At 39.6% G+C, this 7501-nt stretch overlaps 1 non-coding gene across 1 annotated transcript; it reads left to right on the top strand.

Moving 5' to 3' along the window:
* Positions 1–6785: 6785 nt before the first annotated feature.
* Positions 6786–6892, top strand: LOC117286592. The gene has a single exon (XR_004517761.1). It is a non-coding gene; the product is annotated as a U6 spliceosomal RNA (small nuclear RNA).
* Positions 6893–7501: the final 609 nt, after the last annotated feature.

The raw sequence follows: 7501 nt of genomic DNA, 5'->3' as shown, positions 1-7501 counted from the left end.
TGTCTACATTGGCCCCTAATCATTTGTGTGGATAGATTCAGGAAAATGAACAGTGAGCGTAAAAAACAAGGGTCTGAAAGAACTTCAGACAATATCGGTAAGGGCTTGCATAACTTTTGAAGTCTACATGGGTCTCTGCTACTCTGTCGATAAGATGAGAACAGAAATTACCCATTGCCAAAGGGCTGCTGTGAGCACTGAATGAGTTGGTCCACAGAAAGCACTTAGAACACAGCTTGGACGTAGCCCTATTCTTCATGTGTGTTACCATTGTTCTGCGCTATGGTCACACTCCTCGCATCAGCTAGGGTGAGGACAAATACAGCTTCTGAGGACTCAGGATCCAGCTGGAAGAAGTTGTAGTTAAGGCTGTGCTCTGAGTCTTGTTTTCAATATTTGTATTACTATGTTGGGTTCCATCGATTAAATTTTTTATTAAGGCAGAGAAAATACAGCTTGGTAAATGATCTAAGTCTTCAATCTTCACTTTTGAATGTTTAGTAAATGACCATTTAAAGCACAGGAAAACTCATAAAAGTTGGACTTCCAAGCAAAAGAGAAAAATTACAAAAATGGTACACAAAGTTAAATAACAAGAGGCAGTGAGGTAGGAAAGATAGTCTTTGATCAGAGAAAGGGCAATGACAAGAACTAAAGAACTGGAATCATATATCTGTGATATCTGTGATACTTTAAACTTTAATTTAAGCTAATTGATTCTGATCATGGAACAGAAAGATACCAGAAAAATCCAAAAGTTGTTATAGGATGCTAGGATGTCAAATCAAAGTTTTCTCTGAAAATATGAGGAATTTCCTAAAGACTTCCTATTAAAGGAGGTAGATATCTGTTCATTTCAGATGCCCATTTTTGAATTAGGTCTTTATATTTGGGGGTTCTGATTATTTTGAGTTCTTTATATATTCTAGATAGTAGACCTTTGTCTGAGGAACAGCTGGTAAAATTTTTTTCCCACAAATAAGTAAAAGCAGCAAATAAACATATGAATAAAATGTTCAACATCACGGATCATTCGAGAGATGCAGATGAAAACAACAATGAGATTCCACCTCACCCCCGAAGGAATGGCTGCTATCAAGAAATCAACCAATAGCAAATGTTGGCGGGGTTGTGGGGAGAAAGGAACACTTCTTCATTGTTGGTGGGAGTGCAGACTGGTGCAACCACTGTGGAAATTAAATGGAGATAACTCAAACAGCTAGGATTAGAAGTCCCATTTGACCCAGCTATTTTTCTGCTGGGTATCTTCCCAAAAGTATTAAAAGAATTATACCACAGTGATATATGCTCACCCATGTTTATAGTGGCACCATTTGTAATAGCCATAGTTTGGAAACAGCCCAATTGCCCATCAACTGGAGATTGGATAAAGAACATGTGTGTGTGTGTGTGTGTGTGTGTGTGTGTGTGTTTTATAAAATGGAATGCTACTCAGCCATAAAGAATGAGAAACTAGAGATATTTATAGCTATAGCTATTTATATTGGTTGCACATTGAGGCCAAACTCTTAAGTGAAATTAGTAAGTCACACATGCGTAAATACTGAATAGTTTCTCTGGTGTAAAAAACTAAAAGTGTAAATAAGGATCAAAATGTATAGTGACATTGTGTAATAGGAAGAAAAGGTCTAAAAGAGTAAAGGAAATGGGAGGGGTAGGGGATTGGAAAAAGGGAAAAGAAAAAATATGTGAAAGGAAAAATATGGAAACAATGGCTTAGTAGTCAGGGAAGGGATAAGGGGATGAAAGAAGGGCTAAGGTATGAGGAAAAATAAAAACCAAGATAAGTTCACGTAAAGTTACAAGATCCCAATGATGAATGTAACTGTATTGTAAACCTAAAATGTACCAATAAACTTAATAAAGATTTAAAAAAGGAGATAGAAAAGCAGGTACTACTTGGACTTTGGCTTCTTTTGAACTGAAAACAATAGAGGACTCTAAAATAATGAAAAAGGGGAAAATTAATATCACATATGTTGAATGTACAATTTTAATATAAATTCAATTTTAAGGAGCCTTGTGTACTTCTATTTCTACAAATCATTTTCAAATTCTCATTTATATCTACAAATATTTTGACTAGTTTTAATGAGAGATATGGCTATGTGGAGGAAAATTATTAATTTTTTCAAAGTTAATTGCAATGGAGTGTTTATTATCTATCCCAGGTAGAATGATTTATTTGGTAGTAGCTTAAGTGGAACACAGGGATACAACTTAGGGAAAAGTAAAATTTTTGACGGACTCATATTTGCAAATACAACCTACTTTATGAGTAAAGCGTTCCTAGGAACATGTTCAGTTTAGTGATAAACACTGAAGTGTGAAAGAAGAACTGAAGATTGAAGATGATCTGGGCTCAGATGTATTCAGAGCCCATCCTAGGCCTCCAGGGTCCTAGTCCAGAATAAGACTGAACACATATACACAGCCTTCCTCCAAGAGTTCAGGCCATGGAATCCAATGTCCAGCACCTTCCCCGTAGTGACTGCAGGTCCTTGTGGATTATTAGTACTGTTCAGAATTGTACCTATGAAGTTCAAATCTCTGAACAACTGCTAACTAGATTTAAGACCACCTACTGATTCTTAAATAGAACTGAAAAGATTAGAGGTTGCATACAGGTCTGCCATGGATCAATGGGAGGCAAAAAGTTTGAGACATCAAAAATATATAGCAAATTTCAGATACTCCAGAGTTAGATTATCATACAATTCTCTTCCTATCTGATGGGGGCATGTCATACATGTGAACATCACCCTTCAGCCAAGCCCCGATTCCCTCCCTCCTCCAAGAAAAGTTGGAGACACCCTTGGTAAGCAAGCTCTGCAGGAATTGAACCCTCAGCTCTAAGTCAGGACCCTTGAGGTGGCCTGTGAGGTGCTGACCTGAGATGGCACACGATCATCTGTGAGTGGGTGATGTGAGTGGGTCTTGTGTTTGACCCTCTTAACAAGAAGCAGTCACCCGGCTTCCCAAACGATACTCTTAACCATTGTATCTCCGGAAATTTCATAGTAGAAAATGTTTATGAAAGAATTGTAATTCAGGAACTTAAGTATTTCTGAGCCTAAACCATAAATTGAACTACTCTAATTTCTGTTCATAGACTATCAGGAAGCTTCCCTTCCAGATGTGTCTGCTCTCCTACTGTGATTGTATTTGATATCGTCTTTGCCTCCTTCTGCGCATTTTTGTGGAAGGAACGGTGTCATGAAGGATAGTCCATCCACCCAGGAGATGAGCATCTTTCTGCCTAGCAGGAGCCTGGACAGCCAGGACTGGAGTGGTTTAGTGACTGAGGACAATTTCTGGTTCCTTCCACTGAAGTCTGAAGTATATAAGCATGTGTATGCATCTTTTCTCCGTTCTCAACACACACACACACACACACACACACACACACACACACACACACGAGTTTACTTGTTGATGAATTTCCTTCGTTAATGGTGAAAACTTGGAGGGAAAGATTAGAGAGGTGGCAATTGTTTCTCCCACCTCTGCATCCAATCTTGATCCAAGTTCCATGCATAGCTAGTGTAATCGGCATGCAGTGCACCCTGGGGCCTGAGACTGATTGCTCAATTGGAAATGTATTGAAGAGAAAGAAAAAAGAAATGAGCACATTAAATGCATTTTGGTCTGGGTTTTGTCTCACTGTATAGGGGGTTCAGAGCCTGCTGGGTTCCCAAAGCTTTGCATAAACTAAATATTACAAAAAATAGTGTTTCACAGCAGTCATTGCTCAGCACTATTTCTCTTTGTATACTGTAGGAAAACCTGTCACTCCATACATCATTTGCAGCTCACTGCAATGATTCCTCAAAGTTACAAAATACTGTATAATGGAGGGCACAGAAGGAAACAGGGCTCTAGCTCTAGCACACTTTTGTCACACAACATTCCTAAGTAAAATGCATCTGACTCCAACAAGAGGAAATGTGCAATGAAACAATGTCAAGAAAACTGATAATTACAGAAGCCAGGTTTTAAATACATGCTTACGTCCTTTGCCTCTTAGCACTGATTTTTCATTTTATATTTAAGTTGCTGTATAAGGATATGCCACCTAGCCAGAAATCAAGTGTCGTAACAGAGACCTGCGAATGTCAGAGACAGATGCGGGACACACCTGTCACACCTCTCCACCTGCCTCCTGTTTCATTTCACAGAAAAGCCACTGGCCATCGCTTGGAAACTAGAGGAGTCATACACCATCCTCATCTTAATATCTGCTTCCCAGCCTCAAAAAATTTAGAGACACTAAGAGGTGGTGTTGGGGAATGAAAGGTAGAGGGAAAAGCAGGGATGGAAGACAGCGGTTGAAGCCGGCACGCTGATAGGTCTCAACTGAACACTGCTGGTCCACAGAGGAAGAAGGAGGAAAGCTTGAAAGCAGAAACAGAAGAGCTCCAGGCCATTTATTGCAGAGGAAGGACACCTTTCTGCCTGCTGAGTCTCTAAAGGCACCAATTTACACAACGCAGCAAAATCACTGCTGCTTTTCCTGTGATGTCATTAGGGGAATAAAAACTGCACGCAGTACTTACTGTTTCAGGAGATGGGGGCGGGTGTTGGGTGTCAGAAGAACTTTAGAAAGTTTTATTAGATGACATCTATGTTTTCAAGAGAGATTTTACCTGAAATAGTCACATTGTTGAGTCCTGTGACAATGCCAAGAAAGCAAAGCTTTACTGTAATCATTGCTTGCATGAGTGCATTATAATTATGTCTCCTTCAATTAGATAAGATGAGCAAATAACCAGTCACTGATCTGGGCTCACTTGCCTCTGTTAGTTGTGGGTAGCATATGGGTGTATTACCGTGGGTACGATGTACCATGGGCTATTTTTAGAGACTCTTTCCAAATTGTTGTTGTCCTGAAAAAAGAATTAGACAAGACAAACACCAAAGGTGGTGAGGTTTTACATTCAGTAAAGCCAGGAAAAGAAGTACTCTCTTCAGAGTGAGAGTGGGCCACTGCAAAAAGACAACACAGCAGCCACGAAGTTTAATGGCTGCCGTCTTTTGTGTCTCCTAATTCTCCCAAATGATGTCAGATCTAGGCTCTCCTATCAAATACCTGCTTGATTTTGCACTAGAAGAACTGAAGGTAACACTTTCTGATTGGTCCCAAGTGCAGGGCCTGGGTGCATGAGTCCTGGATCTGTATGATTTACAGGTGACACCCACTTGCCCAGCCAGTTGGTCCAGCCAGCAGGCCTTAATGTCCTGCCTCAGGTGGATTGGATGAGTACATCCTGGAGTTCATGTTCTGTATCTTGCATGGAAGACTGTGAGTTCCTGAAATGATCACTCAGCATTAGGGACAATATGTCCTCTCCAGGAATTAGCACTCTAGTGTAAACCACTCCTGTATATGGCCTCTTATGTGTCCTTACACTTGCAGAAAGCCATGCTCACGTATGCTTCTGATCTTATGACTCAGGCACTCTCTCATAGTGGCCTTTGTAAATCCTTTAGCAAGCTTTATCTCACCTCTGAGACACTAACACCTTGTGCTAGTCACTGTTCCATCCCTATGGTAAAATACCTAACACAATCAACTTATAAGGAAGAAAGATTTATTTTAGTTCACAATTTCAGAAGTTTCCATCCATGGTCTTTTGACCCTGCTGCTTTGGGCCATGGCAGCACAGTTCATCATGGCAGGAGGGCATGGTGACCAGGAAGTACTTTAGGGTGACCAGGAAGTAAAAAGAAAGAGAGGGAGGAGACAAGGTATCAACCTCCCCAGTGATTCACTGGGCCCCACCTCTTAAGGGATCCATATCTCCTAGTGGCAACTCACTAGGAATAAACCTTCAACACATGGGAATTTGGGGACACATTTCAGATTAAAATTATAGCAACTCAATTCTAGACAAAGATAATGTAGAATTCATCCTAGATCCCCTACCACAACCACTACACATAGGTATTGTCTGCATCACTGACTCTTTAAACTGAATGCCTGTTATGACTTGTACCTAGATGGACCCACAAGGCATGATGGGCTCAGAAGTGAGGCTTTCCAGAGATGGCTGGATTTAGGATGTGAGAATATGGGCTAAGTAAATTAGTCCACTGATTGGTTTAGCATAGCTCTGGGCATGATAATGGGAATGCCCACCCTGTGTGGGTAGCACAGTCCAATAGGCTTGTAGCCTGGATGGAGTAAAAGAGAAAGGAAGGCTCAAGGCTGCTGCTGCTTCAGTGCTTCCTGCCTACCCTGCCATGGACTGTTTCTTCACTGTCTTGACCCTCTACCATGCCACCCTGCCTTGGAGCCGAACTTTCCTCTTTCAGCCTTGGATGTTGAATATTTTTTCTCAGCCACAAGAAAAGTAACTAAGACAATGCCTTAGATATGAGTTTGTCAGAGAAAAAACTAAAACATGAAGCCAAAGGTTCATGATGCATACACACAACCCCAGTCCTACGTGAAGCTGAGGTAGGAGAATTGGAGCTCATGTTCAGATGGGCAAACTAAGTAACTTAGTGAGACTCTGTCTCAAAATTTGGGGGATGTCACACAGTGTAAAGGCCATGCATTCAATCCCCAGTACAAAAAATAAATAAATAAATAAATAAATGAATAAATAAAATTTGAAAATCTCTTTAAAAATCATATTCATAGTCTACTTAACCACACCAATAATGTCATCAGTGTCCTGAAGTCTAACAGATGAGCTCCATGTACTGGGTGAATTCCGAGGAAAATAATTTTAGTATATTTCTCAAAAATGTGAAATGTGGTGCTCACTTTGGCAGCACATATACTAACATTGGAACAATACAGAGAAGATTAGCATGGCCCCTGTGCAAGGATGACATGCAAATTCATGAAGTGTTCCATATTTTTGGGGCCGGGGATTTAGCTTAGTGGTTCCGCAGCCTACCTTGCAAGCATAAGGACCCGAGTTCAATCCCCAGTACCAGAAAAACAAAAAAGTGAAATGTGAATTTTTTCAGAAGTCTTATTTAATTAATATTTTTACTTTTTAAAAACTGCACATTTTTAAAGTGGGTACAATGTATCATTGCTAACATAATTTCATAGCGTTTATCTGTATATTACTATATATTCAAATTATACACATAGTGTAAATACCATTTTTATTCTGTGTATATCAAATTTGCATTTTTGAACATATTAATTTTGTATATTTCATGATGACAAAAATGGAATAACAGCTCCCAAAATTATTAAGGTATAAAACAGTAATGGAGACAGAAACATACAAAAACAACATACTATGAGCTATTGCTAATACAAAATGTGAATATGTGTGTTGTAGAAAACTGGACCTTTTTATTTATTTTATTTTTTATTTTTTGATACCAAGGATCAAACTTGGGACCTTGTGCTTGTGAGGCAGGAAGTGGAACTACTGAGCTAAATCCCTGGAGAAAACTGGATCTTTAAGTGTAAGGACTGCTCAGAAATCAGCCCAAGAGAAACAGAACTTTA

The sequence above is a fragment of the Fukomys damarensis genome, unplaced genomic scaffold (assembly GCF_012274545.1).
Source record: "Fukomys damarensis isolate Sample0158 unplaced genomic scaffold, DMR_v1.0_HiC HiC_scaffold_17, whole genome shotgun sequence".
NCBI lineage: Eukaryota > Metazoa > Chordata > Mammalia > Rodentia > Bathyergidae > Fukomys > Fukomys damarensis.
This window is presented reverse-complemented; position numbering and strand designations above follow the sequence as displayed.